This window comes from Notamacropus eugenii, chromosome 7, assembly GCF_028372415.1.
Source record: "Notamacropus eugenii isolate mMacEug1 chromosome 7, mMacEug1.pri_v2, whole genome shotgun sequence".
In the NCBI taxonomy this organism is placed as follows: domain Eukaryota; kingdom Metazoa; phylum Chordata; class Mammalia; order Diprotodontia; family Macropodidae; genus Notamacropus; species Notamacropus eugenii.
In genome coordinates, this window is record NC_092878.1 from 140,838,556 (window position 1) to 140,860,450 (window position 21,895).

General features: G+C 39.6%; 1 protein-coding gene across 2 annotated transcripts in view; it reads left to right on the forward strand.

The window, feature by feature from the left end:
• Positions 1-616: 616 nt before the first annotated feature.
• NFKB1 (nuclear factor kappa B subunit 1) overlaps positions 617-21,895 on the forward strand; it is a 152,844-nt gene continuing 131,565 nt past the window's right edge. Inside the window, exon 1 of one of the 2 annotated variants that reach the window (XM_072625256.1) lies at positions 617-1,115. The gene's annotated coding sequence lies outside the window, so the exon portion shown is untranslated. The remainder of the gene's footprint in view (positions 1,116-21,895) is intronic. The other variant, XM_072625257.1, reaches the window with a different exon arrangement.

Sequence of the window (21,895 nt, forward strand, 5' to 3'; positions counted from 1 at the left end):
GAGAGGTCACAAACAGAAGATTCAAATCCTCTATTTGTTATAAAGTGAATTATTATTAAAAATAATAGTTTTATATTTAATTTTATATTTCTATGTCATTTTATGTTTATATAGGGCTTTACAGTTAATAAAACGCTTTACACATATATTATTTGATCCTAACAAGCACCGTTGCAGGTAGGCGCTATTGTTACAGATGTAGAAACTGAGGCAGACTTGGGGACGATTTGAAATCGAGTCAGGCTTGCTCAGCCACCGCGCACAACCACAGTAATAACGTAAGCGTGGGGGACCCTTCCTCGATCCCCGGGGTCTCCCAGCAGGTGCTCAGCGGACCCCGCCCAGGTACCGCAGCCTGAGCCGCGGGATCCCAGCCCCGCAGCTGGCCCGGGGCCTCCAAGCGCCGGCTCCAGCAGACGAGGCCAAGGGATCGGAACAAGGCGCGCGCCGCCGAGTCCAAGTCCCTCCTCCCGTCCCTGACGTTGCGCTCCGGGCAAGGGGTGTAGGAGCGGAGGCCGGAGAGGGGCGCCGAGGCGACCCCGGTCCCCAGTCTCCAGCCCTGCCCCCCAGGAGATCGGGCTTCCCCCGCCCCCGGACTGGGAGTGTGTGTGCAAGTGTGTGAGTGTGTGTACGCGTCTGGCCTTGCTCGCTCTCTCCGGCTCAACGTCAGTGGGAATTTCCAGCCAGGAAGTGAGAGAGTGAACGAGAGAAAGAGAGAGAAGTGCGCCCGGCAGCTGCGAGCAGGAAGGGGAGGTTTCGCCACCCGAGGGCCAGGGGACGCGCTGACAGCTTCCCCCTTTCCCCTTCCCGTCGCTCGGTCCCGCCCGCCCGCCGTCCAGTCGGCCGCCCGAGCTGCTCCGGGGACAGCGCACGAGTGAGCGAGCCGGGACGGGCCAGGGCGCTCGGGTTGCGGCACCCCTAGCCTCCCCGGCCCGGGCTGCGGGCCATGCGCTGTGCTGCCCGCTGCTAGGCTCCGCGGGGCTGACCCACGCGCGCAGCCCGCCGCCTCCTCTGCCTCCTCTGCCTCCTCCGGCCAGCCCCCCACTGCTGCTCACCGGATCCGAGCGGGGAGCCAGGACGAGCTGGGAGGCCCTGGACAGCAGCTCCCCCAAAGGGTAAGACCAAAGTTGGGGCCGAGGGAGCGGGGAGGCTCTTCCTGGAGGGAAGGGGCAGACAAGTAAGTGCGAGTCCCCCCACACTGGCCGATCCCCACCCCGCCATCCCCCCGAGTCTAGACTTCCTCATTCCTGCCCGACCCGCTGGAGGAGGTTGACACCAGTTGCGAGGTGCAAGGGATTGGTGAAAGAGGAGGAAAAAGGCAGTCAGGGACTGGGGGTGGTGCAAATCGGCTCAGGGGAGCCCGGGGCCATGTGGTTTGGTCAATTGTATTTTTTCCCCCAACCCATTTCACCTCCTCCAACCTTTCGAAAAGATGAAAATATCTGGGCGTCTTGGACTGCTGAGGAGACTTAATTTTTCTTTTGGGGAGGTTTAGTCTGGAGGGAAGGGAATGACTAAGGGCGTACGTTTGTGTGTATGGGGGGGGAGGGTATTTTGAGTGAAGTGCTGAATCTGATTTCTATCCAAGGACGTTTTACGAAATGAAGGCTACCGATTTTCTTTATTTGAAAACCCTCTAGTTTCCAAGTCTTAACTATCTGCCATCCTCTAACTGAAAATGGGCCCATTCTTGATCGGGATCTCTGGTTATCTTTTCAGAAATATTAAGTCCATAGGGGCATTCCAAGACCCCCCGAAAGGCATTCTGAAAAAAAGGAGGGAGTGGGGGTTCTTAGTAAACTCTCTAAATCAAGTGCTGAGTCCGATGGTTAGTTCGTCATCCAAAAAAATCATGGTGGTGCTGGCATATATGCAGGGTGTCCCCAAAATCGGAGTGCAGTTATAACTTTTAATAACCATAATTTAAGCTAACGCTGCATAACGATAGTTTAAGTTATTAAAGGTTTAAGACTCGTCTCTCAAGTATGATCTTTTTATAGTGAAATTAATTTGCACTCTGAGTGTTCTGTTTCACATTTGAAATAGCCTGGATATCAAATCTAGTTGTTCGTTTGTTTTTAGAGTATCTTGAAGGTTCAATAGAAACTACCAGTTTAGGGCTTAAGTTCAATTAATGGATTTATATCAAATTAGCTGATTCCAAATCTTGGTCTATTTCCTATGGTAAGTCTAGGAATATAACATGAAGGTGGCAGTTGAATCATTTACTATATTAGAATAAGCCAGTGATCTTCTCAGAAGCCTGCTCTTCCCCACTGTTTGGGAAGCAAGGTACTCCCAGTTGGTGTAACATTGTTACTTTTGGTAGTTACTGAACTTCCTGAGTAAGACACTGTTGTTTGCCTGTTTGTCCTTTAGAATGAAAACTTGATCAGAATGCAAGGACTCAGCTGAAGTATGTTGTTAAGACTTAATTTTACAATTCTTCACATCCTGTTATTTGAAGTTAGTTATTTTTAAAGTACCTACCGCATATGTCAGCCTCTTAAGACAGAAAGATAGTCATTCCCTTCAAGGAGCTCACAATATAATGGAGAAAATAATACTTAAATAGAAGCTGAAAATTGGAGGGTATGGTGAGGCAGGGCGTTCTGAAGCATGGTGGTGCCCTGGGCAGTGGGGGAGGATCTGGGAGGAGGTCTTCTATGTCCGTCCTCTACCTTCAGCAGTTAGAACCCCTCCTGGACTTGGGGTTATTTCAGAAGACTTGAGCTTCAGAGTTGATTCCATCTTTCCTGAAAATGAGTTCCTGGAAATGATGATGAAGTCCAGGAGAACAGCTTGGTGGTAAATGATGAGGTAGCTGCCCAATTCCAGACCAGTTGAATTGTTTAAACTGTCTTCTCTATAATGTCTACTCTATATGTACTCTGATATAGAGTTGAATAATTAACTTGAGCCTAGTGTGTTTGGAAAGAAAGAATTTTGGAAGAGAAATTGATTATATGTTATGTTTGTTTTTCATGAGTACATACAACTGAATTGCTGAAATGCAAAGAACGTATGTACTGGGAAGAGACTTTTCTTGAAATGCTCAGTCAAATAGATTTTATTTATAATTATCTACTCAATATTGATAGACCTTCAACTCAAATTTATTTGGCAAAATGTCCACCTGAACTATGGAGAGCTTCAGTCAGAAAGACAGTTTCATATGAAAGAAGGTCTACCTTCAACAAGTATACAAATGCAATGAATGAATGAAAAAGCATTTATTTAAATCGTGACTAAAATAATGTGAGTTCTGAGTTCTTAGCAAAAATCTTTGGTAACGTCTTTTAAAAATGTTTTTTATCCTCAGAATCATTTTTGGAGACAGAAATCACAGATGTTATAGCTGGAAGGGACCTTAGAAATCATATCGTCTAACCCTCTCATTTTACAGATGAGAAAAGTGAGGTCCACGTAGGTTGTGATTTGTCTAAGCTCATGGCAAATGAAAGGCAGAGCTAGAACTGAGGTTTTACTCTTCTCTGATTGTTTTCTCTACTTCTGTATTGTTAAGGTTACTTCCAAAACTTTCATCTTTTGTTTTTTTAAATATCTGTTTTGTTTTTTAAATCACTTTTTACATGTGAATTACTCTGCCCAAGTATTTACCACAAGCCAAAGCAGCCTTTATTTTTCAGATCCAGGTACTAAATATTGGAGCACTTTTACAAAATAGCCAAGTTCCCCTCTCCTGTGCTAATACTGTTGGGATCTTTGAGCCAACTTTATATGGGTTGTTCAGTCATGTCCCACTCTTTGTGACCCAATTTTTGGCAGTGTTCTTGGCAAATATAGTGGAGTGATTTGCCATTTCCTTTTTCAGTTTATTTTCCAGATGAGGAAACTGAGGCAAACAGGGTCACATAGTTAGTAGGTATCTGAGATCAGATTCGACTCAGGTCTTCTTAACTCCAGCCTCAGGCTCTATCCACTGTACCACCTAGCTGCCTTTATACTTTTAAGCTCTTTAGAAATATCTACCCTAATGTTTGAGTTACAGTTGGCCAAAATTGATTAGTCTGAAATGGGGCAAGCTTCTAAATTCAGTGATCACAGATGTAATCATTCTCTTGCTCTGAGTCTTGGGTACAAATTGGACATATGTCAGAAACTGGTAATAGAGAATTGTTATATTTTCCACTCCCCTTAAAGGATCATAGATTTAGCCTAAAAAAGACCTTAAAAGCCATGTGGTCCAATCCCTTCCATTTGCAGAGACTAACTTAGATAGCCAGTGGAAAGCCTGGGATTTGATCTAAGTACATTCACACTAAAGTCCTGAGTAAGTTTTTCAAGGTACTCTACAGTAGCTAGGTGGTACAGTGGATAGAGTGGACTTGGAGTCAAGGTCTTTGCTTAAATGTTGCCTAACATACTCAGGAGTTGTGGGAACCTGGGCAAGTCACTTAGCTTGATTGTGTCCCAAGTCACTGACTCAGTGCCTCAGTTTCCTCTACTGTAAAATGAGGTTCATGATAGCACCTACCTCCCTGCCTTGTTGATGGTAATGAGATGAGTTAATGTACAAGGTAATTTGCAAATATTATAGCACTACATAAATGCTATTATCATTTTCCTGAATTGCTGAAAAGGGTTCATTTCCCTTTGAGAGATCCTCTTATTTCCAAAAGGATGGAACAAGTTTTATTTTTATATTGGTATTCAGAGTGTCATAGGCATTGTTAATACATTTGTTAAGTGCCATGGAAAAAGAATAACTCAGTATATTGACTTGGCTTGTAACCTGCATTTAACTGCTATTTCATCAGCTCCTGGGGAAAAGTGCAGGACACATTTACAAAGCATTTCCAGATAATTTTTTAAAAGATTCTTTTTACCTTCTTCTTAAGGAATTTGTGCATTCACAACAATTTTCAGACCACAGAAATGACTATTCTATATTTCAAACACATATTTATTTAATTTTTTTAAAACATTCATTTCCCTACTCCAAAGGTTAAAATACTGATTTCTGGGAGAAGTGATAGCTTCACACTGATCAACTAAAATCTAATTAGCAGAAGCAGAAATAAACACGGATTTTTAAATTTTAAAAACTTAGGTTCAAAGGTGTAGAAGATAAATGACTTCATTTGGCAAATAAAATAACAGTAAAAATAAATTTCTCTTACTGCTTACCAAAAATATCTGTGGAAATTTTCCATTCATTTTAAATTTACCAGATGCTTTAAACTTTGAAAGAAGATAGTTCATTACAGGAGGGAAATATCTGGAAATTGAGACCATTTGGAGATTTATCCCCCTTTTGGCTAAATCTGAGGGGAAATCCTCACAGTAATGGGTGCATATGCAGAAGGGGTCACTAGATCTGGAAAGAGAGATGGTAAATCGGCCCTATTTTTTTTAGCACATGGATGTTTCTTGTTAAGAAACAAATGTAGTTGAATTACAGAAAGTAGACATTTTTTGAGATCATCTAATACAGGGGTGGGGGAACCTGCCGCCTTTAAGCCACATGTGGCCCTCCCAGGTCCTCAAGTGTATCAGAGTTTGGATTCAGTTAAAGGTTGCACTTGAGGACCCAGAGGACCACATGTGGCTTGGAGGCTGCAGGTTCCCCACCCCTGATTTAGTCCAGCCTCCTAATTTGACAGATCCCAGTCTAGCTGAATAGCATTAGCTCCTCTGCCACCAGCTCTCCCTTTATATGTTATCTTCCCTCACTAGAATATAAAATATTTGAGGGCTGGGATTTTCTTGCTTGCTTATATGTGTATACCCAGTGTTTTAGCACAGTGCTTGGAACATAAGTATTTAATAAATTCTTTGTCTATCTTTCCTCTCTCTCTCATCTGCTTGTTTTTCTCTTTCTTGCTGTCTGTCTAGCTGTCTATAATCTATCTGTATCTGTAATTTATCTAGCATCTGCCTCTCTTTTATCTACCTAGCTATGCCCCATCTATTTATCTTAACAGTACTGTAGGTTGGCAGCTTCATCACTCTAGAGGTATCTAAATTTCTCCTACTTGAGCTATCCTTCAATAGTCTTGATTTCACACCATTTACAAATTAGTGGTCAGTTATTTTATTCTTAAATTAGAAAATAATCTGCCTTCTAGACTTCTAGATAAGTGCTGTTATATTCTGTAACACATCAGAGTGTCTTTGATGTTTGAATTGGTCAGCAAGCTTCAGTAGCATGTTGGCCGTCAATCTGGAGAAGTGGTCAGAGCATTACAGAACTTTTAAATGATAAAGTTCCTCAGAAATCAGTGAGTCCAACCCATGCCTGAGTAAGCATCCTTTGTGCAACATACCTGAAAAGTGGTCATCCAGCTTCTCTCCTTGAACATCCTCAACAAAGGCCTTCCCAAAGCAGCTCATTGCTATTTGGGACAGTTCTAAATGTTTAAACACATTTTTCCTTACATGTAACCTGAATTTGTCTCTGAGCCTTTTATCCCCTGCTTCTATCTTTGACCTTTGTGGTTGTTTGTCCTTTGTTTTTGAAGAGAACCATGACATTAGGGAGGTGATACCATGACATGCTGAAAGTGAATTGGATTTAAGTGAGGGAGGAATGTGCAGAGTCACCAGCCTCACTTTCACCTCTGGAGCTATTTGGGTCTACTGGCCAGATATCGATGAGGATGACTGGAGGTGGCCTAATTTGACCTTTAGGACTAACCAGACCTAGTCTTTTCCAAGTAATGGTCCTGCAAGGACTTCTCAGTCTTCTCTGCTCTAGGCTGGATGTTACCAGTTGTTCCCCTTGTATTTTCTACATTTTTTCTTTCTCGTTTACATAGCTTGTGCTTTGACTTTACACAGGCTTACAGTCTGCCTTACCTGGAATATTCTCTTTCCTTACTTCTGCCTCAGAGAATCCTTACCTTTCTTTCAAAGCACCCAACACAATTATGAACTCTTCATACAGGACACCTTTCCCATTCTTTGTCAGTGTTCACACTCTAAACCCTAGAAATTACCTCGTATTGTTTTGTATGTACTTATCTTTGTATGTAGTTTTCTCCCACAGATTATAGACTTCTTAAAGACATGGATTCTTTTGTTCTTGTCTTTGTGCCCAGTACCTACAAGAGTGCCTTGTATACAGTAGGTAGTCAATAAATGCAGATAGACTGCTGGACCTGGAATTACAAAGATCTGAGTTCAAATGTGACTTTAAGCACTAACCTGCCTTGTGACCCTGGGCAAGTCACTTAACCTCTATTTGCCTCAGTTTTTTGAATGGTAAAATGGGGAGAATAATAGCACCTACCTTCCAGAGTTGTTTCTCACAAATGAGATAATTATTATTACAAATTATTATAATGATATTACCACAAGTGAGATAATATTTGTAAAGTACTTACATAGCTCAATGGCCTGGCTTGTAGTAGGCACTGACTCACTGCTCATTCCACCCCTAATCCTCTTCACCCTTTTATGTCCTCTGATTACATTTCAGCCAATCAGTGTATTTCTGAAAACATGGCACCCACACTTGAACTCAGTATTCTAAATGTCCGACCAGGGCAGAGTGCAGCAAGCTGTTTTCAAATCTTGAAATCCCTTCAAGACTCGACTCTGGCCTCCTTCTTCAAAAGGCCTGTCCAGGTTCCTCCAGCTGTTGGTTCAGTCTGAAGACTACATTATATTCACTTTGTAGTAATTGTCCAATTGAGCCTCTTTCACTCATAGAACGTGATATATTTATTTACTGTATTAACTATCCTCTCAACTTTGGATCATCCAATTTCAGAAGTAAATCATCTGTGTATTTGTCCAGGTCAGTGGTAAAAATGTGAACAGTGCAAGATGTAGGTTCAATCCATGGGCCATCCATTAGAGACCCTACCTCCAAGTTGACAACAACCCATTGATAATGGGTCAGTGTCAATTTTACAGCTGATCCGTAATGAATGATGACTTATTTTTAGTTTAAGTCAATCAGCCACCTGACTGAAACCATCTGCCTGCTCTCATCTGTTCTATATCTCTCTATCTTGTCCATGAGGACAATTTAAGAGACTTTGTAAAATGTTTTGCTGAATCCAAGGATACTATATCTGCACCATTCTTCTGATATAGGCTGCTTAGATGGAGTAGTATGGTATGATAAATCAGAAAAAAAATAAATTAGTAAATATAAAATTTTGAAAGTGCTTGATTGCGTTTGGTCCATTTTTTTTTTAACTGATTTCACCATAACCAATTCTCCTAATTCTTGAATATTCTGTGATTGTCTAACGGCTTCCTTATGCATACAGATATTATGTTATTAAAATTCTCTGTTTTGTGCTGTATGCAGTCTAGTTCGGTACAACAATTTGTTAATGCTTTGGATTTTTCTGTAACTAGGAGAAGTCCCTTTTGCTAAGTACTATGGATACAAAGGGAAGAAAATATGTTCCATTCCTAAATAGGAGGTCTACTGGGCATGAGAAATTAGAGAAGGAGATAACTACATCTAGTAACTATAAAATTCATCAGTCAATAAATAAGTATTTACTGAGTTCCCACTTTGTGCCTGGCACTTTGCTAGGCACAGGAATTAAAAGTACAAAGAATGAAACAATCTTTACTTGAAATGAGCTTATATTCTAATGGGGGAGAAAATATCTAACATAAAAATACATATGGCATAAATATTAAATCAGTCAATAAAGACATGTGTATACACAGACATAGAAAGTACATACTAGCAGTTTGGGGGGGCAATCAGGAGAGGATTGGTATAGAAATAAAATAGTGCCTCTGTTGCATTTTAAAAAATAGAGGTACTCTGTGAAGTGAAGGTAAAGGAAGAGTTTTCCAGGCATAAGGGGTAGCTGGCATAAAAGTGCAAAGACTAGAAATGGAGCATTGTAAATGAGAAACAGAGGGAAGGCTAGTTTGGCTGCATCCCAGAGTGTAGAAGGGGGAATGATGTCCCTTAAGCCTGGAAAAATTGGTTGGTGCCAAGTTTGTAGGTCTTCAATCACCAGAGAGTATATTGATGAAGATTTCATCTGACACTTGACTATTATCTTCTTTTTCACTTTTTGTCTATTCTTTTTAAAGTTAGGTAATTAGGAATAAAGATGAAAAAACCTTTACTCCCCCACAAAAATTATATTGCTTTGCCTTCACATTTCAGCATTTTTGGAAAGATCTTATAACCCCATCTTATAAATTCTTGAATCTTTTATCAGCAGATAAGTAACAGATTATTGCAGATTTCACACTATAAGTTTATGAATTTATTGAAGTAAAAAAAGTCTCTGGCAAGTGCAATTTTAAATATGAATTTAGTCATTCCATATCCTTTATATTTTAAAAGAACTTAACTTCATAAAGGAGAAAATATGCTTGGAAAGGTTTAAGCTCTAAGAAAAAAATTAGCCACAAGCTATGTCGAAACATAAAACAGCTCTCTGAGGGAACTAACCAAATCATGATAATATACCAAGGATATACAAAGAAATAATTTTTCAATTGAGCAATTAGCATTGATTTACAAATATTGGACCTTGTCCTGTACTAATTAGGAATGACTGAATTTGTTTTGGGTACAAGTTAACTTTTTTGGGGGATGCCTACTTAGTTGCACTGGCCTATTCAAAGTACTTCCAAAATGGCCCCAGGCTTAGCCCCCTCAGCTGACTTCAGAGCCTCCTGTTTTTCTTCAAGATTCAGGTTAATCCCACTTTCTACAAGAAATCTTTTCTAGAACCTTCCCTTCTCAGATAACTGCCATCAATTCTGTACCTATCTTCTATGTTCCTCTTTATTTATATATTACCTTTCCCATTAGAATATACTCTCCTTGAGGGCAGGGGCTGGGTTTTTTTTTTTTTTATTTGTTTTTGCTTTCTTCATATCTGTTACTTAACACTGGCTTAAAGAATTTAAATACTGTTTACTGACAGTTACAGTAAGTATGACTGAATTTGTTTTGGACACATGTTAACTTTTGGGGGGGCATCACTTTATTAGTTACTATACACAGACTTTTTTATGCCAGGCATAGTGTATAGGATTTTCAGAGTACATATTTCTTTTCTTCTCAGAGAATTATTCTAATTTAAAATGTACTATAAGTGATATCTTATTAGTGAATGAAATATAGTGCTCTCAAGAACAGTTTATGAACTACAGAAATTAGCTTAGTTCCTAAATTTTGTAGATATATAATAAAGCAATTTAAATTATATGGGCATTTTGTACCACTGAAAGTGTAGTTTTGTATCTGGATAAGACTTTAAGCTAATTTGGAACTTAGTATCTCCAAAAGTAGTAGGGGTAAGATGCTACAATCACGTTGAATGAAATTCAAGGATTATAAAATTAATTCACCAAAAGTTAAAAGTCACTTAGCTAAAGTGCCCCTAAGTGGTTGACCCTGTTCCCATGAGGTAAAATGGAAAGAGCACTGGACCTTGGGTAAATTACTTCAACCTCCCCAGGCCTCAGTTTTCTCATCTGAAAAAGAGGGGACCTGGACCAGATAATTGCTAAGGCCATTTCTAAGTGTAAAGGTACAGTGTATGAATTACATGCAACTGACAGCTTTTGTGTTCCCATGGAGAGGAAAGGGAGTTCTTTTTATCAAGTTCTGCGGGCTGCCTTGTTCCACAAACTGGACACTCTATATCTTGGCTCCTGGTATTTTCCCTGGGTGCCTCTCCCTTATGCCTGGAATGTTTTCCCTCTTTTCCTACTGTGTTTCGTGGATTCTTTTAAGCCTCAATGAAAATCCTGTCTTCTACAGAAAGTGTTTCCCAGCCCCTCTTCATTATAGTGCCTTCTCTCTCAATAATTTCCTAATTATCCTTTCTATAGCTTGCCTGATTGTTGTCTCCCCATTAGATTGTGACCCCCTTGGGGGCAAGAACTGTCTTTTGCCTCTTTTTGTCTTCCCAGCTTTTAACCTAATGCTTGGCACATAGTAGGTGCTTCCTAAGGTTTATTAGCTGATTGATGGCTCTCAGTCTTTTTTTTCTCTTGACCCTGGCCTCTTTGGCTTCCTAGAGAAACAAACAACCCCTCCCTCTAACCTTTTTCTCTTATTCATGAATTATGAGATGACAGTGTTAATATTTATATATGTAACACATTGTCTTAAAGAACTCAGTAGAAAAAATATGGTATTTATTATTCAAAGAGTTTGCTGGCTAGGGTAGTTCTTTTTATTTTTCATTAACTAATTAATGATTTCCCCCAATTACATGTGAAAACAAATTTTAACATTAAAAAAGTTTTAAGTTCTATATTCTATCCCTTCTTTTTCCCTTCTTCCCTCACCCCCATGGTAAGCAATCTGATATAGGTTGTACATGTACAATAATGTAAAACATTTCCATATTAGTCATTTTGTACAAGAAGATAAGATTGAGAATGAAAGTGAAACACTATACTTCTCTCTGTATTCAAACAACATTAGTTCTTTTTCTGGAGATAGAAATTTTCATCATGAGTCCTTTGGGATTATCTCAGACCATTGTATAGTTAAGAATAGCTAAGTCATTCACAATTCTTCATCATACCGTGTATATTCTCCTGGTTCTACGCACTTCACTTTGTATCAATTCATGTAAATCTTTTCAGGTTTCTCTGCAGTCATTCTGCTTGTCATTTCTTATAGCACAATACTATTGCATCACAATCTATACTACATATACTACAACTTGTTCAGCCATTTCCCAATTGATGGGCATCCCCTCATTTTCTAATTCTTAGCCACCACAAAAAGAACTACTATAAATATTTTTGTAGAAATAAGTCCTTAAATCTGGGATATAGACCTAGCCAGTGTTATTGCTGGATCAAAGGGTATGCACAGTTTTATAGTCCTTTGGACATAGGTCCAGTTTGCTCTTCAGAATGGTTGAATCAGTTCACAACTCCGCCAACAGTTCATTAATATGCTGGAGTAGTTTTTTTAAGCAGCCCTTTTATTTGGATCCCATTTGCTCCTGACCTGGAAATTCCACCTCCATCCTCCAAAGAAATCAGCTGCAATTGAAATTCTGGAGCTGAGAATGAAAGCTTAAAACATATCAAATGCTTCCTAGTCCCTGGTGCTACTGTCCTTGGTAATTGTATCATTTTGTCTAGAAAATGAGGGTGATACATCTTCAAAGAAAATTAGTAAGTTTATTCAAGAAATCACAGTGGTTATTCATTCATTCAGTCATGTCTGACTCTTTATGACCCAATAGGTCCATGGGATCTGTGCCATAGACCATAGCCCATCAAGCCCTTTGAATTTGTCCAAGCTCATGTTTATGGCATCTATGACACTGTCTATCCATCTCATCCACTGCTGTCCCCCTTTTCCTTGAGTCTTCAGTCTTTTCCAACATTCAGGTATGTGCCTCAGCAGTCCACTAAAGAGTTACTTAACTTAAAATTACACTATTAAAGTTTGCTTTGCTTTGAGCCTTTTTTTAATAACTCACATGTGGAACTTCTGGAAAGAGGAGAGGAGTAAGTTGTCCATTAACTCCTCTGGTCACACAGGAGTCAGTACTAGAGGCAGTGAAAGGCTGTGTGGAGCAGTGGAAAGGGCTTTGTGGGCATTAAGATTCTTTCTAAATATAGGAGTTGTTTCCTTGCATTCAACTTGGCTAATGCCCTAATTATTCTGGGAAATTCATGTGATGTGAGCCAAAGGGTATGAATTTAATCATCCTTGAAATGATACTACCATTATACCCCCAGGTCTCTGCACACCTCTTGTTTCCTGACAGAATGAGTTTCTAAGCTGTATTAAGCATATGAAGAGGGGGGAAAAACCTGCTTGTTGAGTGCTCCTTGACCAGTCTACCTAGTGACAGGGGATTCAGAACTAGAAGACCGTGTCCAATTTCTTTGTTTCCTGGCTGTGTGACCATGACTAATGTTGCAAATTTTGAAGTGACATAGAAATATGGTCTATAATTATTGTTAATAATTGTTAATAACCAGAATTCACACATGATAATTAGTAATTGTTAATAACTAGCAATCATATGGCAATTTAAGGTTTGCAAAGTGTTTTACAAATGTCTCATTTTGTCCCTGGGAGGGAGGTGCTATTAATATTCGCATTTTATAGTTGAAGCATAGGTTAAGTGACTTAAACACAACTAGGAAGAATCTGATGCTGGATTTGAACTTAGGTCTTTCTGACTCTACTTGCAGTGCTTTAGTTATTTGGTCAATAATCATTATTGATATTATAATATGATTATATAAGGTATTCAAAAATGAATTCTTTCTGTGTGCCAGGTCCTGTGTTAAGGGCTGAAGATACAAATAATGAAGGACCTTACAATCTAATGGGAGGGGGGGACAAAACACACAAAAGAAAACTCCCTGGTAGGAAATGAGAAGGTGTCTATCCTTGGCCCTGTTCTTAAATGGCAGTTTTGTACTTCATGACTTTACCCACCAGTCAGGGAGTCGTGATGAGCTGTGAGTGTCGAGGCTGAATGATCTTGTATTCCCCATTGATTTGACTTGAAATTCCAAAGATTTCTCAGTGATGGGGTTCTTGGGGGCATGATGGAGAAATCAAAGAAGTTTGAAAGGAGGGCTGCCTGGGTGGGAAATAAGGGGATTTGGAAAGGACCTCAAAGATTCTTCCTTCCTCTCTCCCTCCTTCCCTCCTTCTTTCCCCCCTTCCCTCTCTCCCTCCTTCCCTCCCTCCCTCCCTCCCTCCCTCCCTCCCTCCCTCCCTTCCTTCCTTCCTTCCTTCCTCCCTCCCTCCCTCCCTCCCTCCCTCCCTCCCTCCCTCCCTCCCTCCCTCCCTCCCTCCCTTCCTTCCTTCCTTCCTTCCTTCCTTCCTTCCTTCCTTCCTTCCTTCCTTCCTTCCTTCCAGAAGCATCTGAGGCACCTTTTCTGATCCTTTTAACAACAACTAATACCTTCCCTCTCAAACTATCTTGTATTTAATTAATTTATATATGTATACATATATTTTATTATTCATTTTATACATGTGATATACTTATGTATGTCCTTTGTTGTCTTCCCCTTTAGATCGTAAATGCCTTATCATTTACTATTGTTTAATTCTATTTACTTGGATTCCCTGTGCTAGCACATAAACACTTTATAAATACTTGTTAATTTTATTAACTGACCTCCCTCTACAACAATCAACAGACACATTGTAAGCACTTCCTGTGTGCCAGGACTGGTGCTGGATATACATAGATCAAGGTAAAATGATCCCTGCTCTCAGAGGAATTTATATTATGTCAGAGAAGACAACATATACATCTAAGAACAATAGAAATCAAACAAATACAAGCTAATTTGGGGGAGAACAGTAGCAGCTGGATAGATCAGGGAAGCTTGATTTAGAAAGTGATGCTTCAGCTGAATTTTGAAGGAAACTAGGGATTCAAAGAGGTTAAGGTAAGAAGGGAAATATATGAGATATTGTGGATGTAGAATCTACAAGATTTGGCACCTGGTTAGATTTCTGGGGTAAAGAAAAGTGTGGAACTGAAGATGACTTCCAGATTGCAGACTTGGACAAATGGATGGATATAATGGTACCCTTGAAAGAAATTAGGGAAATTTGGAATAGGAGTGAGTTTGGCGAGAAAGATAGTGAATTCTATTTTGGACATAATGAATTTTTGGACATAATAAATTTGAGGTGTTTCTCCAATTCAAAATGTCAAAGGGGCAGTTGATGATGTGGGAGTGGACTTCAGGGGAGAGACTAGAGTTGGGTACGTAGATCTGGGTGCCATGTTCGTAGAAGTGGACATTGAATCCATGGGATGTGAAGAGGTGATGAGGTAAATGAGAGAGTATAAAAAGAGCAAAAAGACCTAAGACAGAGCCACAGAGGGCATGCTATGGCCAATGATCCAGCAATGGAGACTGAGAAGGAATATTTTGACAGGTAGGGGAGAACCAAGAGAGTGTAGTGCCATGAGAACCCAGAGAGGAGGAAGTAGCTAAGAGGAGATTGACTATGAAGTGTTGTGGTGAAGTCTGGAAATATGAGTGTTGAGAAAAGGACATCAGATTTGGCAAGCCAGTTGTAATTGGTAACTTCGGAGAGAGCACTTTTAATTGAGTTATCTAAGAAGCCAGATTGCTAAATATTGAAAGTGAATCAGAGGAAGCAATAATTGTAAGAAAACTTGTCCAGGAATTTGGCTGAGATAATGACAGGAGAATATAGTGCTCTGCATATAGTAGGTACTTAAAAATATTTATTGATAAATGAATGACAGGGGCACATTAACGTTGTTTTTTTTTAAGAATGGAAAAGAACTGGATGTGTTACATAAGCAGAAAGGAATGAAACACTAGAGAGGGAGAAAATAAAGATTTTTGGAAGAGGGATGGATGATTATGGGGATATACTTCTAGAGAATAGTAGAAGAAAAGAGAAGCTGGGTTTGGTAAGAAGAAAAGCTATTTTTTCATCAGAGATTGGAGTGAAGGATGAGGTCAAAGCGTTTTAAGATTTAGAATGGGACAGTTAGATGGCTCAGTGGATAGAGCAGTGGCCATGGAGTCAGGACTAGACTTCACATCTGGCCTCGGATACTTACCAGCTGTGTGACCCTGGGCAAGTCACTTAACCCCAACTGCCAAAAGAGATTGAGATTTAGAATAGGAGGAAAAGACGGAGCTCAGAAGGAATGACCTCCATTTTTCTCATTAAAGAGAAATAACCCAGGCTATTGCTGATCCCTTCTCCACCTCAGGCTCTTTCCCTCTCCCTACCCCCAGTGATGGACCACTAACTGCCTCTGAAAGCAGCCATTGTACTTTTTGAGAATTTTCATTGTGAGGAAATTTTTCCTTACTGTATATGAAGAGAAAATTTGCCTCTTAATTTACACCCCCAGCTTCTCCTAATTCTTCCCTATGGGCCAGTCAAAAAAATTAATCCCTCTTCTGTCTGATAGTCATTCAGATAATTGAACAGAAATACCTCATGCTTCCTAAATCACCCAATTGCTGGTGACGTACTTTTGAACCTCTATTTCCTCATCTTTAAAATAATGGTAATGACATTTACACTACTCCCAGTCCCAAGTGATTTTGGGGAAACAAGTTTGTAACCCTTAAAATGCTGCACACATATGAAGATTTTTGACCCTGTATATACCATCAGTCTACAGGCTGTGCAGATAGTCAACTACACACATTATTTAAGCCTTTTGAAAAATCCTTCCTGTTCTAGTTTTTTAGGAATGGGGTATAAGAGTCTTTGTTTATGGGAAATCTGCTGCTTCCTTTTTTTGTGTTACCTGAGGCAAGCTATTAACCTTTCCTCATCTCTGAAACAGGATATAAAATTAAGGCTGGAGTCCGCTGTAAATTTTGTGAAATGCAAGTGCAAATTGGAGTTCAGAGTTTTCTGGATCCTTGGAAACTCCTGATAATTCAGCAGTTCCCAAACTAAAAGGATGGTACCCTGTATGGTTTAAAGCTGCACGTGATAGATGTAGCAGTGTACCACAGGGTAAAGACAGAAAGAGAGAGGGGTGGGGGGAACATTTTTTAGCATCTGAAGGTTTTGGAAAGCACTTAACATATTTGATCATTGTAATGAGCATCAGCTGAAGAAACTTGGAATGTTTTCTGAGGAAGGTAGGATTTTTAAAGGGAACATAATAGCTGTCTTAAAGTACTTCAATGGCTGCCATGTGGAAAAGGGTCTAGATTTGTTCTCCTTGACTCCAGAGAACAGACCCCCTAGTAAGAGACAGAAGTTGAGAGGAGGTTAATTTAGACTTGATGTGATGAAAAAACTTGATTAATAGAGCCGGCTGAGCAGAAGTGGGAGAAAATGTTGCAGGGAGGTTTACAGATAAGGTCTACACCAAATTCTTTTGTTTGCACACCTTTATAAGTAAAAAAAACAGTTATTTGAGCACTCACTCCCATATATGTATGTTTACTTATAAATTGTGGATGTATACTAGTATGTTAATAATTAAGTACATTATGTGATTTACACACACACACACATACACACACACACACACACACACACACACACACACACACACACACACACACTATAGACATTTAGAGAGGATGAGACACCAGTGGACTAATATTTGATCCCAGAGGCAATAGAGAACCATCAGAGTTTATTTGACTAGGAAAGTGACATACTTGAACTTGAATTTGAAGGAAATCTCTTTGGTAGCTGTAGGAAGAGTGCATTGGAGTAGGAAAAGACCAGAGGCAAAAAAAACCCAATTAGGCCACCATTACAATAGTCTCCAGGCCAAAGTTGGTAATTGTTGGGGTTGAGACCTGGGACAAAAGTAGGATGAGAGATAGTGACGTATATAAGATGACTCAGAGGTTACAAACCTGAGTGCCTGGAATGATGTTGGAACCCTCAACAAAAATGGAGAAGTTGAGAAAAAAGGTGGTTTTGAGGGCAGAGAAAATGGAACGATGGAGGCGAGGCAGTTATGACCCATCCATACCTTCTCATTCTTTGAGACTGTCATTTTTTCCATTCAAAATTAAAAGGGAGGTTAGGATTGTCATTGTCTTCAGTGCACAGAGCTAGTTCTTCTAGGAGGTGTGTCATTCTGGGGGACAGTGAGTGAATGGAGGGAAGGAGGTGATAAAATTTTCCCAAAGGCACATACATGACTGCTACACTAGGTGTGTGGGTAATAGCTCAATTCTAATGAATTGAAGTGTCTACACCAGGATCAGAAAGGGGAGATATTGTGAGCTTGTGCAGCTAAGGGAGGGGAAAGAATCGAGGAGTGTTAAGGGAATAAGAGTTGGTGTGGTTGTGTTGGAAAAACAAACCAAGATGTGGCTAGTTGCAAGAGGATGGGATGTTATAGATCTTCTTACCTTCAGATGGACTCATCACATAATCTTGGAGCCGTGTCATGGCTGGAGACCACTGGTCTTGTTGGATGTCTCTTAGAAGGACTTCCGGTTCAGGTGTGGGGTGACCCCTTCCAACTCTAATTCCGTCATCAGTATCTAAGCCATTAGTTTAAAAGTATAAACTATTGGTTAAAATAAACTGGACATGCTATCCACCTCCAAGAGAAATAACTTATATTGTCTGAATACAGACTAAAGCACCCTTTTTTGTATCTTATTTTTATTTTTCCTCAGGTAAAACATGTAAAAATAATTTTTCACGTTCATTTTTAAAACTTTGAGTTCCAAATTCTCCTTTCCTCCCCTCCTTCCCCCCATTGAAAAGGCAAGCAGTGTGTTATAGGTTGTACATGTGTAGTCATAAAGCATAATTCCTTCCTTCCTTCCTTCCTTCCTTCCTTCCTTCCTTCCTTCCTTCCTTCCTTCCTTCCTTCCTTCCTTCCTTCCCTTCCTTCCTTCCTTCCTTCCTTCTTTCCTTCCTTCCTTCCTTCCTTCCTTCCTTCCTTCCTTCCTTCCTTCCTTCCTTCCTTCCTTCCTTCCTTCCTTTCCTTCCTTCCTTCCTTCCTTCTTTCCTTCCTTCCTTCCTTCCTTCCTTCCTTCCTTCCTTCCTTCCCTCTTTCTCAAGTCTTGTACAAAATGACCAATATGGAAATGTTTTCCATGATTACATAACTTATATCAGATCACTTACCATCTTGAGGAGGGAGAAGAGGGGAAGGGGAGGGAGGGATACAACTTGGAACTCAAAACTTTAAAAAAAGCATATATTAAAAACTATTCTAAATGTAATTCTAAATATAATTGGGAAAAATATTTGGAAAATGTTTAAAAAATAAAGACACTAAAAATGAAAAGCTGAGAAATAAAGATTATTGTCATTAAAATTTTTGTCTACGCAATCATTTTATGAAAATGAGTATAATATGCATCTATTCATTCATTGTGCTATTGATGCTAGTTAATTCTGTTACTAAGTAATTTTCACATAAAATTCCAGTGGGATTGAACTTTCTGGGTTTTCTAACCAGGAACCTCATAAATTAACTTTTATTAAGTAGCAACTGAGAGAAAGGAAAATGAAGGCACAGATAAAAATTTCAGTATAATTGAAGTTGTTAATCATCATTGGTGCTTGCTGACCTAATCCTGGTGAAAGTAATGACTGATATCAGAATCATGGAGTTCTGTCAGAGCTGGAGGGAACTTCAGAGTTCCTCCAGTCGAATCCCTTTCTTTTTGCTTCCTTCTCATAATCTCCTCCCCCTCTGCATTCATGTTTACCATCCCCATGTCCTTCCTCTGCTTGTTAGTGCTTATCCTCCAAATTTCTTAGTTTCCTGACTGGGTAAAATGTTGGGCTCTTATAGCCTGGCAAACTTAAGGTTGAGGGTTGGGAAATACCCTGCATGTGACTGAAAGACTGAGATCTTAGAGAGACAGATCATACTTTCCAAACAAAATGTGCTCGTGTGCGTGCGTGTACATACAAACACATGAAGAGGATAAATAAATAAAGGATATTCCTTTCTGGAAACTATACTCTGTTTTCATGAAATCAGGACTGTCCTGCCCTGTCACCTCAGGCCTAGAGTGACCTGTGCCTATAAACTCATTCTCTCCAGTTCATAAATTAAGAATTTCATAGCTATTCTTTGTATCATGGGATTCACTTTAATATGAAGTCTGTCTAGAAAAGACTTGATGGCTATATCCAAAGAGAAATGTGCTGTGTTCTAGAGAGGTTCTGTATTTGCTGAACCTTTTGTTTATCATCAAAAGACCCTTTATGTGGCTGTATTGCTACCAAAACCCAACTTCTCTTTGTAACTGACTGGCCATGGTCGTACACACATGCACACGCACACGTACACGCACACGTACACGCACACACACAGACAGACACACACCCACACCCACATACACCCCTGTTAGTTGTATACCTTTCAAATAGAAAGGACAATAGTGCAGGAAAACAGGGTAATTCTCATAGTAAGTTTTTTTTTTTAATTTTTAAGGGATTTGCCTTAATTTGATCAGAATCAATTCTTACAGAACTCAATTTGAAGCTTTTAAAAAAAAATCACATGTGGTAGTGGAGTTAAGGAAGACCTGACCATTTACTTCATTTGTGTGATGGCGGGAAATCTTCATGTTGTCGAGCTCTAATTCATAATCAATGAAGTCTATTTCCCTAGACTAAGATGTCAGCCCTCAACCATGGTACTCAAGAATAGTACTTCAAAGCTGTTGGATTGAGACATCTGAATGCAAATTTGATCACATTTGCATCTATCCCATTCTACTGGTAAGAAGAGGAAGTCCCTAGCCTCCCCCCAAAAGCATTAGAAATTTGCAATGTCACTAAGGAAGAAGGAGGTATATATTATCTGTAAATAAAATTTACTTTGGATATCAGCAATGAAATGGTCCAACTTAACACTTTAGTAGTGAGCTAGTAGATTTTTAAATATAGATAAAAGTTAGCAGCATTCTGGAAGGATTTTAGAAAAAATAGTCCCAATTTAGGACAACCCTGAGTTTGAGAGCTTTTCTAGGTTAGAGCTCATAGGATTATAGATTTAGAGATGGAAAGGTCCCCAAAGGACATCTGGTTCAACATCCCTCAACATTTAACAGAAAAAAGAAAGTGGGGTCTGGAAAAGTTAAGTGGGTTAGCCATGGTCACTCAGGCCCCAAGGGTCAAAGTTTTATAGATTTGATCCAGATTCTTTTTCCTTAGAGAATAAAATAGCACAAGAGATGCATTCAACACAATACAATTAGAGCTTCTCTACAGCCTTCATTTAAACACTCTAAGAAGCCATGAACAGTTATTAAGGATAAGACCATGGGCCAGGAATTATGTTGCTGTTAAGATGGGCCTAATACACTTCTAGTCTAAGAAAATGACTGTTCTTTGTGTTAGGAGAGCTGGTCTTTTAACTGGTGGCATGATGTCATGTATATCCTATTTTCTCTTGGGAAATGAGGTTATATTTCAGTCATATATTTATTAAATGGCCTATTAAGTGTGCACAGGGCACTACTGAGAATTATGATGCCTGCCATGAAATATCAGAGAAGTTCATGGTCTGTTCAAAGAAACACTTCTATAGATGGAAGTAAAGTAACAATAATTCATGTTGTTTGTGCACAGTTGTCTGCAGGTTATCTCTCCATTAGACTGTGACTTCTTTGAGAGCCGGAACTGTTTTGTTTTCCTTTCTTTGTATCCTTAGCAATCAGCACAATGCTTGGCGCATAGTAAGCCCTTAATAAATGTTTATTGTTGATTGATTGAAAAAAGAAATTACTCTGGGCGAGAGTTGTCAGGAATGACTTAATGGCAGAGTTAGTATTTCAAAAGATTATTGGATTTAAAGATTCCTTCTGGGACCTTGAATGTCCTCTAGTCCAACCCCTTCCATTTACAAATAAGGAAGCTGAGGCACAGAGGAAGTGGAATGACTTACCCACAGTAACACAGCCAAGAGGGATCAAGAGATTGGATTTAAACATAGGTCTTTGACTGTAAACCCATCATTCTTTCTACTATACAGTGCTGCCTCTCAAAGATGCTTCCTGACTGGAATTGAATCCTGGGCTGTGACAGTAAGATTCCAAGATCATAATCTCTAAACCTTAAAGGATCTAGGATTTGAATTATGAACAGGGAAAAAGGGAATGGTTTTTCAGGAGGTGTAGGTCCCAAGATGAGAGAATGAGAGAAGAGTTTTTGTTGGACGGTAGTCACAGTTGAGGTTGGAAAGGTAGTCTGGAGTTGTGGACTTTATCCTGAAAGCAATATTGAGGTCATTGAAGATTTCGAATCTAAACTGTTTTAGGAACATTAATTTTTCAGGGTATGCTGGAGAGATAGAAGTTAGTAAGAAAATGGTGGAAGGGAGACCAGTAATTGTGACATAGTTAAAATCTGAACTAGGACAGTGACAGTAGAAGAGGAAGGAAAAGACAGATGTAGGAGATATCTAAAGGCAAAATCAAAGTTTAGTGACTAATTGAATATACGACTCAAGGGAGAGAA